The sequence below is a fragment of the Pleurodeles waltl genome, chromosome 6 (assembly GCF_031143425.1).
Source record: "Pleurodeles waltl isolate 20211129_DDA chromosome 6, aPleWal1.hap1.20221129, whole genome shotgun sequence".
Lineage (NCBI taxonomy): Eukaryota > Metazoa > Chordata > Amphibia > Caudata > Salamandridae > Pleurodeles > Pleurodeles waltl.
The window spans coordinates 429558285-429572085 of NC_090445.1; the positions used below are offsets into that span (position 1 = coordinate 429558285).

Here is a 13801-nt window from a genome sequence, read left to right on the forward strand (position 1 = left end):
ATTTCACTTCCTCATTCATACAAACTTTACTAATCTGTTAATACTGGTTAATTTTCTAAACAATCGCAGGCCTCCTGAGAAGGCACTGTGGACCCTTCGGGTCATAATTCCCCTGATGTCTTCCCAGATATATATTTCTCTAAAGCAGCCAAAGGCTTCTAAGGAACATAGGCTGCTTTAAAAAATGTTTTCCATTTGGGAATGTGAAGGCAGGGATGTATGTTAGATGTACATTGCAGAAGAAAAGACAGTGGACTTTAGGGTCTAATTGGGAGAGATTAAAGCACTTATCCAAAACTCTTCAGACATAACCCCCAATATGTTTGGAGTTTATTTAAATGAGACTTAACACCGTTAATGTTTTAGGAGACGTTTAAACAGAATGTGGCTTGGTTCGGCACCAAAGTTTGCCTCAAAGCATTTCACAAGTATTTCACACCTTCGAGCCCTGGACTACCAGGAATCTACTTCGGTGTTTCAGCCACTTGAAGGCATATTACTACCTCAGATGAACAGTAGCAAATAGGAGGTTCCTAATTACTATTGAAAGTTTCCTTCCCTCAACACCCCCCAAAAATAGACAACGATACGTGCTGGGCATTACATCACAAACATCAAAACTATAAGCAAAATAGGCAAAGTGCACTCACTACTACAACTCATGTAGTGTAGTCATTCCCCATTACAAGTATAGTACAACACGCTCATTACCAACCAAAGGAACAGTGCACTCACTATCACAATAGATGACAGGTATTCAGTACCACTACAGGCAAAGTTTATTCACTACCACTAGTAGCTCACCATCACTATAGAGTGCACCCACCACTGTAGGCTAAGGGCACTCACTTCCACTACAGGAAAAGTGCACTTACCACCAGCACCACCACTACAGACCGAATGTACTCATCAACTGGGTTTGAGTGCACTCACAAGATCCACTTTTGGAAAAGCACCCTCACTTCACAATAAAAACAGTGCCTCACCAATTCGGGCTGAGTGCAGTCACCACCACCACTAAAGTCTATGCGCACTCACCACCACTATAGCATCGAGCGCACTCATTACCACCACAGGCCGAAGGCACTCACCACCACCATTATAGGCCACACACACTAACCGTGATCAGTATAGGTCGAGATCACTCACCACCACCAATATAGGTCAAGCATAATCACCATAACCACCACTGCAGCCCCAGCACTCGCCACTACCACCTTTCTAGGGTAGCACCATTATAGGTGGATTGTTCTAATCGCTCCTCAGAAAGCTTTTCCCTCTTTAAATCATTTAACACATGCCAGGACCACACATGCCTACTCTAAACTTCCCTGGCTTTTTTTTTTTTTCTTTTTTTTTTAACTCTTCTTAATATGGGATTCTTCTGGATAGCCACTAGACCCAAAGTGGAATAAACACCAGTCTTTGCATCATGCGGGAAAGCAGAAGGAAGGGAAGTGATGAATCGTTTTTTCCTTTCCGCTCATCGTGCAGCGCGCGCGTGTCCTGGGGAGCAGGCCGGCATCACAGCTCGGCAAACCAAGCGGGAACAGCGGGGGAACAAGGATCCCGAAGGCAACGGAACTGCTCACTGGTTAGCTTGCAGACGGTATTTTGTTGGCAGTCCCCTTCTTTTGGGCGGTGGAGTGAGGAGAGAGGGAGTTCCGAACAGGCAAAAAGCAGCGAACTGCAGGGAAGGCGGGGCAGAGAGATCGCCGCTACGAAGTGCTTTCAACGGATTGTAGATGGTAAGGAATCTCGAAAAGGGGGCGTGGCCAAAGACGCGTACCTTGAACTCCTGTACCTGACACATCGTGCCACTGCATCCGTTTTTGACGTCGTCTTTCTGTATTTTATTGATGCACTCAAATACACCCCACAATAATGAACACATACACTTAAAACAAGTCAGACTTATTAGCTTTAACAATTATTATTAACTTTTTGTATTCACTATCAAATAACTACCATTCTTCCCCTCAAATTACTTAACTTCCTCACTACTCTGGTCACCGGTATGCCATTTCACTTATTTTCCCTGCATGGCTGTCTATTCGCTCTTTCCTTCTGAATGTGCTTCATTCCGCATTGAACACAGCATTTTCTTTTTCTCTGGCTACATTTAGAAGTTGTATACTTTCTAGCCACAAAGACTACCAAATACTAATGATACTATGTGGCCATCGCAGTGCACTCTGGGGGAAAAAAAGCCAAGGGCTGCATGAGCATTCAGTAAAACACATCTATGGCCGGCCCTCTCAAAGTCACACTGCCATCAGCCTCAACTTCAGAGCTCTCAGTCGCGCCGTCACCACAGCCCCACGCGGAGTTCTGCACATCTAGAAGCGACTCGTATTTGCGCTATGCGCTACACACGACTCCTAAGTTGCATAAAAAAACAAAAACTACAGAAATACACGAGGTAACATGAAATACAAGCACATATATTCAACTTGAAGTCAAAGGCATGAAGTAACAGACTGCATCACTGATTTTTTGCTTGAAGTGGACAAGGATCCATTTCATTCTCTGTTGTTAATTATTGCCAGTGACAGGACTCCTGAAACTAGCAGATATTATGCCGTGCCTCGGATAAAAAGAAGAGTAACCAGAACAAGAGGAGCATCTGGCAGGAAGAGGAGGGCTAGGAGCAGGACATGGAAAACCATTTAACAAACAAGCGCTGGCAAACCGAACAGACTGGCTTTAATGCGCTAACAAATCTAGTGTAAATATTAAAGCCAGAAATGAGAGGCGGATTGTATTGAAGTTTTACTTGCATTTGATACATTCCCATTTTGGTTTCTATTTCAAATAAAGGCTGGATGGTAAATGAGCCTTTATAAACCCTCTTTGTTTTCTATAGCATGGAAAGGGGAATGATTAATGAAGACCCCATTGCCACTAACCTTCTTTTGACAAAACAGCAGCAACAGGATGGTATTGAAGGCAAGAGAGCCTTCAATATAATTCACTTTCAGTTTCTATAAAAAGAAAAATAGGGACTCAGCAGCACTTATAAGAAGACACCAGAGGGAAAGTCGGCAGGGGCAGAAGGGAGAAGGAAGAAGGAGCAAACAGTGAAGAGGAACACAAGAGGCAACGTGTGGGACACATGGGAGGGAGAGTGCCAGAGCGTAGAGAATCGGGTATCAGAAAGTCATGGAGTTCAATGCAAGCATTCGATTGGAGGTTGAAAGCTGAAACAGCCAACATCATCAGGTGAGAGATTAATACTTCCCTGGGCTGAGCTAGAGCATTTACTGACAGAGCCACAAGCCACTGGATGAAAGAGGCTGGTCAAATAAGTCTGTTGTCAAACACCTATTATGGGCAATTCCAATACCTAAAGTGAGCTCCGGATCAGCCCACTGCCTACCATAGGTTGGCTTTCTTGTAAATTACATGTGCTTGCTTTTTATTCAATGGGTGTCTCTCTCCTCTATAGCACACCTTTGCTACCATTCTTTTAAATGGACGACTTGGAACCTTCCACTGCTTTCATTCAGAGAACTACCTTTTTATCTTTTGGATCAGTATGCAAGTACTCCTCACCTCCCCAGTCAGCAGTTAACCCCCCCCCCCCCACCCTGATAGGGTTTTCACTTTATGTTTTTTTTTTTTTTATTCCTTTACCCCCAAGCCCCTCTAGCCCCCGGCCCCGTGCAAAATATAGGTCGTAGTCGGCATTTTATTTTATGGCACAATCTGCTACATACAATCTTGCTGAGACTATTTCCCTGAAACAGTTAGCATTATCAATTACTGTTTCCAATTTTAATTTTCTCTTCTATTGTGTGAGAGTCTATTCTTAAAATGTATTCCCTTTAAAACATATACATATTACTGAACACAGGCCTTGTGTTACATGGTTCTTTCAAACCACATCTAAGTAAACCTGGACTGGTCAACACCAGCTACCACTCGAGAGTCAAGCAAACTATAGCAGCCATAGGTACTCTTATTAACTCTTATCAAGCAATCCTATCATAAGTTTCTGCCTAGTGGAACCTAAATGCAATCCAAAAAGATGCATAAAAAGTCCTTCCCCAGCAATAGGAAAACAGACTCAACGAGAGAGGGGAGAACCAATGAGACAGGAAAGCAGGCTTTACCAGACACGGAAGAAAGCCTAGAGGTAGAGCAACTTGATCCTTAGCAGTGCAAGAGCAGACTTGGCACAGGTGTAACAGAACATTATGGGAGAAACAGCAAGCCTGACATGGTACAAACCGCAGTAATGGGAGAGTTGGCTTCAAATAGATGGTACAAACCCCAGTATATAACAAGCAGATGTCAACAAGGCGTTACTAAACCCTAAAAATGAGTTCACCTCTATGAGGTAGTGACAAACCTCAGCGATTTGACAGCAGGCTCATGATCAGTCCTATCAACTGGAGGATACGCCTCACTATGGCAGCAGAAAATGCTACAGTTGAAGAAGCAGACCTAGACAACGTGGTAAAAAAGCACTATCCAGAGCTACTGTGGGATGAGTGGTAAAGAAAGCTATAGATGGGAACCAGGGTCTCGCTGAGAGATTAGACAGCCGCAGTGACAGGACAGCACCCTTGCCATGGTGGTAGAGAACCGTAAGAATAGAAGAACAGGCCTTGTTGAGTTCGTAAAGAAATGGGAACAGACCTTGCCAAAGTTGTTTAACTCAGGCAACGAAAGAAGCCTTGGCTATGTGGAAAATAACTAGTGAAGAAAGATCAGGCCAAGGCAAATTGGTAAAAGAAATGATGCAAAAAGCGAACAAGCTTTCCAAAGGGCAGAAAACCTTAGCTTTGACACAGCAGCCTCACTGAAATGTTAAGATTTAAGGGTCAAGGGTCGCAGAGATAAAGGAGAACGTAAGTTATGGAACAGGAACTGTGGAGAGCTGGTAGAAGACTCTAGCAGTGACAGAACAACCTCTATGGCTAGAGACAGGCAACCGGCCATGCCAACCTAGGACCACACCATGCAAATGGAGAAAAGACCCCAGCAAGATTGTGGAAACTCTAAAACCCTGGAGGAGAAAATAGAAATAATTTAACAGGGGTCTGCATCATTTAACCCATGACAACAACGAAAATGTAGTTTGATTTAAAAAAAAAAAACAGTCACCCACTTTTATATAGTGAGATATATGTAAAGCAAGTGAATCTATTATACATCCCTTGCTGTAAAACCAGTCCCACTGAAGAAAACCACACAAGATGGAGCTGGTTTCATGAAAAAAATGGGAAAAAAGATGAGGAACAGCCGGATGAGAAAATAATGTCCACTGTGCACAAATAGCCCTCACTTTGGCACCAACAGTTTTCATATGTATCTCAAAGTTACCTACTTAGGTAAAGAATATATGTCAGATCAGTGGCAGCTTTAAAAGCTAGCAAGACCATCTCAGGTCTCACTTCCTGGGCAGACAAAAAACAGTGATCTCGTCGGTTCTGCTATTAATACTCTAATGTTTGCAAACCTTTTCCCACCACAGTTATCCTGCCACACCTTGTCAGAGTGAAAGGACTAGCTCACTAAAGAGGTCAGAGCAGGATACTTTCTAAAGAAATACCAATTTAAACAAAACTAGTTGGAGATGCGGAGTAGAAAAATCAGAAAAAGTATTGATTTAGGCACCTACATCTGTGAGCCTGCGGAAAAAGGGAGGGTAGAACTGGAAACAAAAAAGGGCCAGAAATATAGTGGCAGACCAGAATCAGGAGCCACAAGACCAGGCAGAACACAGGATAAAACTAGTCAAGCCAAAGAAAATAGCATAAAGAACAATTCGACAGCACAGTTACTCCCCATATCCAAGGCATAGAACAGGCCATCCAGTTAGTGTACCTACTGGAAGCCCTAAGGTTTTGAGGAAAAGCCTCATCCACAGCTTATTGTGGCATGCTTCATCAACAGCGGTTCCCCACATCTTGGTAGGTAAACACCACATCGGTAAACTCGACCACTACTAAGAGTTCTTATAGAAGTGCAAGCTGAATGATTGCAGTGACCCAGCTAAATAGTAGAAATATCTGGAGGTAAACCCAACGTGTATCATTTATTATTGGGTACCTCAGATATGAATAAAAAACATGTGTATTGGATACTGGATAAAGTTCAATGGCTCAACTATCCAATAAATTACGCCAACATGTTTTGGCCATTCAAAAAGCCTGTATGAGTCTCCAACCTTATACAGGGCTCATGTAATCCTACCTATATACACATTTATGCCATGCACCAATAATGAGGCCTAATGCACTCATACCTTTTCTTATTCTCTTTAGCCAGGGACTCTAATTTGAGGGTGGGTTCGGAGTCATGCTGGTCAGACCAGAAGGCTCTGCCCTGTAATCAAAGGTTTGTCAAGAGGAATTGCCTGCATTCACACTTACGATTGTCCCATCTGCAGGCGCCTCAAAAACCCAGCATCCTTTGTGTGCTCTTGGTCTTGTAGGGAGGGTATGCCCAGGTTGTTCACTTGTCTTTCTCTGTTGTGATTTTTATCTTTTCTTCCAGTTAGTACCCCTGCTGTAGGTTAAGTTGAAGAACACATTAAAAAACAACCAACAAACTGCACTGCACATATACCGTGCACACAATCAATCACGCAATCCATATGCAGTGGCACTTTAATTTGCTCCGTAGTAAAGGGTTCAGTAAGACATATATACGCGTCCAATAAGACTCTTTTAAGCAGAGACTACACCTCAACGCCATTCAAGAGTTAGGTGAAATATTATGCAACAGAGTCAATCCAAAGAGTCAAATTCAACACCGGTATTGGGGGGGGGGTCTCAAGACCCACCCATACTTTAAAACTCAATCAGTCTTACTTTGTAACTCATTACTGTGGAATCATGGCCCCTCCCAGTGGTTTCGTAAAGGCGACCTCTTCCACTGACAAGCTGCAATATTTATTTTAGAATTATTTTCCTACAGATAAATGCTGGCTCTTGTACTGTTCATTTTGTTTATGGGTGTTTGCTATAGCTCCTTTCTTCCACTGTATACAGATTTGCATTCTTCAGAAAAAACAACACTCAAAGCTTATGTTTCGTCTACGAAAACACAGAGAAAAGAATTCACAGACTAGAGGTAATGAGCCATCAAATTAACCAGGAGAGGTGAGCCAGAACCGACCTGGGGGTCTGGCTTGGCTCTAAAAGTACATGCACGAGCTGAGCCCTGAAAATATTTGTCATCTATTTAATGTGGTTAACACATAAAAATATGATATCTGTTTAAAAGTTAAAAAAAAAAAAAAAACATTTGTTAATGGGCAAAATCAAAATGATTTCACTGCACTGACAAGTATTTATTAAATGTGGTAGTTTTTAAACTTGAACTTCGACACATTGCTGCCTCCCCGCCCTGACATCAATGCGATTAGTGAACTAAGAAGCAAGTCATTTATAATATGTATCCTATACGTGGCCTAGATTTTTTATTACATATAGAGAAACAAAATAGGCTGTAACATCAAACATGAAAGGTTTTTGTGAAGCACACGCTCTGAACTCACATATTATAAGGTGTTTTATATGTAATAATCAGTGCTTAAAATGGAAAAATAGAAGGGCAGGGTCACTGTATCAGAGTACCTGCTTGTTTCTGAGAAGTGCCGGTTCTCTCCAATGAAGAGTATTAAGCTTTTCTTGAGAAGTGCAAGTACTCTTCCTCGCAAAACAAAACAAGCATTTGCAATGCACTAGGGTCTCACATTTGTCGGAATTACAGCTATTTACAGTTGTAAACTCCCAACCGGATTTTTCTTGCATTAAAAGAAAAAAACAGCGGGATCGCTCTGCTACAGTTCACACGTAATAATACCTATCGGCGAAAGTGCAATTATGAACGTAACCGGCAAAAGTGCAATTAACTGTTTAACAAGGTCGATAGTATGCGAAGCGCTCGACTTCTGCCCAGCGAGATCGCGCTGCGAAAATAGAGAAAAAGTAGTCCACAAACTTGATGGGAAACAGCGAGCCTCGCATGTTTTCTGTACTTGGTTGCTGCGCTCGAGGAGGGCTAACCACTGGAAAAGGCATGATGTATGCGTGCCTTCCACTAATCAAAGGAAGCGAATTCTAACAGGCAAGCCAACGTGCCAATGAAAGACACTGACGTGACGTCGACAGGGCTCCGAGCCCTTTTCTAATACCTAAAGCGCCTCGCTAGCGATGCGCGAGCGCATGCGACGCAGGCTCGACCCTAAAAAAGTGCTGGTACTCAGTACTGTGCCATCTAAAGCACTGGTAAAAATAAAGGAAAAGAAGGCTCTGGGAAATAAAGTATGTGCCCTGGATCACACAATTTGGTCAAGGAAGTTAGGTGAGATAGATATATATATATATATATATATATATATATGGTCCAAGGACCATTTTCAGCAAAGCTAGATTCAGTGATTGAATCTCGAGTCACAGGATGTTAGTTGATCCGAGGCCGGTTTCGATCATGGTTCCCAGTGTGGAAGGATCAGCAGCTCTAGCCACTAGGGCACATCTCTTCCTGTTCAAGCTCAGCACGTTCTTGGACTGAGGTTCGAAGAAGACCTCGAGATGAGCCAGAGTCAGTCATCTGGCTCGAGCTTCTGCGGCTCGCCAACCTCTATCTCAGACTCAATCAAAACAAAGCTTGGAAGGAAAGCGAATTACATTAAAGCTCTCTGCTGAGTGTTAAGGCGCTCCACTCGTCACTGACCGAAAAGAGTGAACACTAGAATGGGGAAAAAAGCGCGTCGCACAGTCGGTCTCTCTTACTGCTCCTCTTCAAGTACCTTTCTCTGCAGATAAACAAGGGTGTGGAGCTCTCTCTGAGCAGTCATTGGCATGCACTTCAGACCTCAGTGCCTGCCAGGCGTGCCTGCCTTCCCAGCAAACACCACCCTTGGGAGCTGCTGCCACGGAAGGCGGCAGCAGGAGGGGCTCACTCTGGTGATCAGGAATCCCCGCGCGCCTTCTCCCAGCACGTTCTGGTCGTCTTCTTCCACGGCAAAATGAGGGAACACCGCCCCCCCTCCCCCCTCCCAAGGCTTCACGCTGCCAGGAGGGCGGAGACTGGGGGCGACCAAGGGAAACCCCCAGCAGATGTGAAAGGCACCTCCAACCCAGCTTCCTCCCTGCAGCATGAAAACAGGCGGGAGAGAGGGAGGGAAGGAGGGCCGAAGGAGGTGTGGGGACCTATGAAAGCAGACGCCGATGGAGGTGTGGGGACCTGTATGCAGGAACCCGACCCCTCCATTTCCAACCCGGAAGCCAACCTACATGCCAGACCTCACTACTTGCATCACCGCTCCTGCCCTTCTACTCACCACCCCACATACCCTAAGACCTCGATAAGCATTCCACTGCTTAATAAGAGGAAGAACGTGTGCAACACATGACTATGGGAGACTACAGCGCTAGCTGGGAGAGTGGGAGGGCGGGGAGGGAGGCTTACTGGGAGCCAACGGGAGGACTAGGAAGTCTACTGGATTGCCTGAATCGAGAACAGTGACCGGTAGAAACTCCCAGAGCAATGCACGGTGCATAGAAAATGAGGGGCTCACTGGGAGGCATCTACGACAATTCTTTTTAACTCTTTCGAGACAAATCGAGGGCAATATACGACTTACCAGGAGGCACAGCTAAGGCAAGGCAAAAGACTATTAGGAGGCACAATTGGAGGAGCTACCGATGGCTATTCAAGGGCAATCATATATAAAAACTCTTCACACAAGGTAGGCCTACTCGGAAACAGCTAGGGAAATAAAGGGCACACTGTGTGCCAACTCATGAAATATAGGGTCTACTGGAAGACATAGCTAGGGCAATACAGGAGCTGTTAGAGTGCATAGCCAGTGCAATGTAATACATATTGGGAGACAGCCTGATAACTATAGGGTCTAAGAAACTCACTTATTGCCATACAGGAACTCGTGACAAGAAAAAATACAGAGGGCCACGAAAGGGATATTTCGCCACCTAGCGACGGAAGTACTAAACCTAGTGGGAGACAACTTGAGAGATTAAAGGACTCTCTGGGATAGACAGCCAGGGCGAATTATAGACACAAGTGGGCTACTAAAGGGCTTACCATGACGCAGGGCAATTGCCTCACAGGACCTACTGGCGAAGACAAACAACCAGGATACTGAAGGGCGTTCTGGGAAGCACATTAGGAAAAACACAGGCGCAATAACATGGAATGGCTAGGGAAATAAAGGCTGAATATACAAAATGTGAGGGGCTGAAAGGTGTTAATGGTCTATGACTGACTATGAAATCGTGAAATGTGATCTTCCGGAGAAACCAGAGATGGACTTATTAGTTTGATACTCCAAATTTACATAGCACGATCTACGGTGTGATTAGCTCTACAGTAAAGCAATTAACAAATTCTTTCAATTCTGTTGAGCATTTACAAGTTCACTTTTCCTCCAACCACTTTTTTCCCAAACCTGGAAAAAGTTTTACTTCTGCCCTTGTCAGGAAGACATTTTCAACCTTTCTCAGTATGGGAAAAGATTAGAGAAGAGTGTTGCAAAGACAAACCTCCATGCAGACAGGGATTGGTGAAACTATTTTTATTAATTACATACAAGTTTAGTAAAGGAGCGGTGCCATATTGTCACTCCAATGACCACGGTTCATCCCCACAGCTGCCAACCACCGCATCAAATCCTTGCGCCTCACACGTTCTCTCCACCACCATTCTTATATATAATATTCCAAATTCCACACAGAGCTTGTGAAAACCCTTAAAACATGCCACTTAGTAGGTTTGCGCAGACTGGAACAGTATTCAAGCACCAGAACTATTGCTTAGTGCTTTCTCCAGTCCCAGTATATAGCTCTGTAGAAAGGTGTTAAAACAAGGAAATTGCTAGTATTCAAGCCCTAGTATACTATTAGCCTAGGCATACGAGAGAGGCTATTATGAGAGCTCTTATATAATGAGACTGCTGCCATAATTTGCCTCCACACTACATGGCATTAAAGGGACAAGTAGTTTTTTTTGCAGGACAAGTAGATTTATAAAGCAACCTGTCCCCTGGACAAGTATATTTTTCATTATATTCTGTAGCCCTTCTATGCAGGGGGCTATTGGGAGCTATTGAGTGTAGGATCCACTATAAGACACAGCTAGAAACAATTAGGGTGCACTGTAAGATATAGCTAGGTCTGTGTAGGAGCTACTATGGGGCACAGCAAGGGCAACACAACAACAAACTATAAAGTTAAAAGTTTCCTACAGCAGGCTCCATGCTTGCAAAATACCTCACTACTCTTAACTAAGACCAAAGCACAGTCACATGGTTACCAAATACAGACTGCCCAGCCACTGACTGGAAATACATACTGGCTGACTCAGATGACACTAGATGCTGAGATGCCAGCATCTGCCAACAGTTTGCCTGACAAACTCCTACTACCACTACCCATCCCGGTTAACAATGAAATATTGTCGTTTTAAAACTTAATTAATATAAATATGGCAATTTGGGGCAGAATATTGGAGTCCAAAGTGAGTACCTTACATTCACAAATTTATGTCTCTTCGAAATGATCACACATTACCACTGTGACAACCTGGTACATTTTTAGCATTCAGAAATTTCCAAACCAAGAAGTAAAATGAACCCACGCTTAATGCCACTCTACGGGTGCACTGTGGTTAAGTTACGACGTGATTATATATATATATATATATATATATATATATATATATATATATATATATACATACACACACACACACACACACACACACACACACACACACAAAAATTACCTGGATAAACAAGCATTAGCTTCCTCATTTTAGGGTCACTTGTCCAGATTTCTTTCCTACTTGAACATGAAGTTCTTGAATTAAATACACACTTTCTGTGCTCCTTAACTGAAAGACACAGTTTTCTATATCTTCCCACACTAAAGCAAAATGTTAGAAACAATGACAAATTCGTAATTTACTAAAGAACAGGGCTCTGCGCTCAACAGGCTGATGGCAGCTTGGAAATCTCCATTCAAACACTGTTGGTCGACACCCAGCAACATCTCATTTGAGAAAAATAAATGTCAATGCTGACCTTAATGTCTAGATGCCAGAAATATGCAAATCTGCGAATCGATTACATACACATACCACACACTGTGCAGTTTACCAGAAGTTGTTTTTCTTACTTTTGTCTTTTTGTCTTCCTGGTAGATTTTTAAAGCATAATTGATACATTTTGACCTATTTAATGTTAGTTACCTACTAGCTTGTCGTGATAAAAGGGCCAAATGAAAGTAACCAACAAAAGAAACATCAGCCTTTCCTTTACTGGTTTCCAAATTTGCTTTCAGAAAAACGTATGCCAGTAGTTAAGCAGTAGTTAAACTACGATAGTAAGTGGCCTAAATCTAATCCGACCGAATCAATTGAGAAGGAGGCTCAAAGAGCTTATATTTACCAGAAAGAAATTGTGATTATGTCTTGGAAGAGCGATACGTGATGAATCGTTACAAATAAAATGTATCTGAAAAGATTCATACGTACCTTTGTGTTATATCTCCATGATAAATTTTGCTTATTTTTACTGTCATGTTTTTCTCCTAAAATGGCAATATTTTTCCATTAAATTAGCACTGTTAGCAGTAATTCACTGATATTTTAGTTGGTTGTCAAAAAACGAACAGATAAGCGATTCTGGCAATTTGCCATTTAAGCTCACACACGACTTCGTTTCCGATAATACATAAGTAAATTCAATTGAGATAAAAAATAATTTCACATTGATTCTAAGATGCAATATCAATCTGTAAAGATCATCTGCCAAGAAACCCCCGTTTTTTCTGGAAATGACAGGTTCTGCACCAACGCACAGCGTTAAACAAAATGCAAGACCCAAAACTGCTGCGCTACTAAAAACAATGCAAATGATCATAATAACCTAAATGAACTCTGGATATTGAAAATCATCGATGCAAAATCTATCAAAACCGGCAAGGCGAAGTGGGAAGGCAATTTAGGGACTGGGCTTCAAATTAGAAGTTACCATTCTTCTTATTGACTCTGTGATTTTCAGCTACTCACTAGATAGGTCGATGGTACGTTTGAATAGTAATGCAATAGGAGCAATGTGACCTGAGAGATACAGTTGTTGTCTAATACTTCAGACTATCATATCTTAATGCTGAAAGATAGCTCTGCAGTTTGAAGCTTGAAACTAAGAACTTTGTGTAGGCTGAGAGATCGGCATCTATTATAAAGCCTGTGTATTCTGTGTCACCTGATGGATGGCTCTGCCTCCTAAAGCAAATGTCCATAAGCTCTTACGACTTTTGAGACAGTTCTGCTTTCTAAAGTTGAAGCCTCCAGTTCTTCAGATAGGCTGTCGAATTAACCAAGAAAGGCAAGAGTCAGATCTTCAGTCTAAATTCTAATGCCGGTGAGATGGGCGTAGTATGAAAGACAGGACTGCTGTTTGAAGCCAAAGCCTTTATTTTCTCTTTCCTCTTTCCAATAGCTTTGCGGTCCGAAGCTATGATTTGTAGGTATGTCTAACTGGGAATGGCTTTGTTGTATTGAGGCTTAAACAAGTTCTGTGTCTACAAATGCTACTGTTTGAAACAGTGTCCGGGGAAGTTTGAGGGCTTATCGCAAGGTGGCTTAAGACCCCACTTTAAATATGGTCTCTTAACAGAATTTGGATTCCAGAAACCCCTCTGTGGGACCACTCTTGGTGGCACGAATTGGGCCCCTCACACAGCTCTGCTAATATAACTCAAATCCTGATCAAAAGTGCCCCATGCTACCTCGGTATGCTATATCTCAAGCAGAC

The 13801-nt window shown here is 42.8% G+C and overlaps 1 protein-coding gene across 6 annotated transcripts in view; it reads right to left on the minus strand.

The window, feature by feature from the left end:
• The window catches only part of ATP2B4 (ATPase plasma membrane Ca2+ transporting 4), a 588558-nt gene that overhangs the window by 465206 nt on the left and 109551 nt on the right, over nt 1-13801 (minus strand). The window contains exon 1 of one of the 6 annotated variants that reach the window (XM_069238448.1): nt 8771-8991. The exons of the other annotated variants lie outside the window; for them this stretch is intronic. The gene's annotated coding sequence lies outside the window, so the exon portion shown is untranslated. Of the gene's footprint in view, nt 1-8770; nt 8992-13801 lie in introns of those variants that run through there. 6 annotated transcript variants of the gene reach the window in all.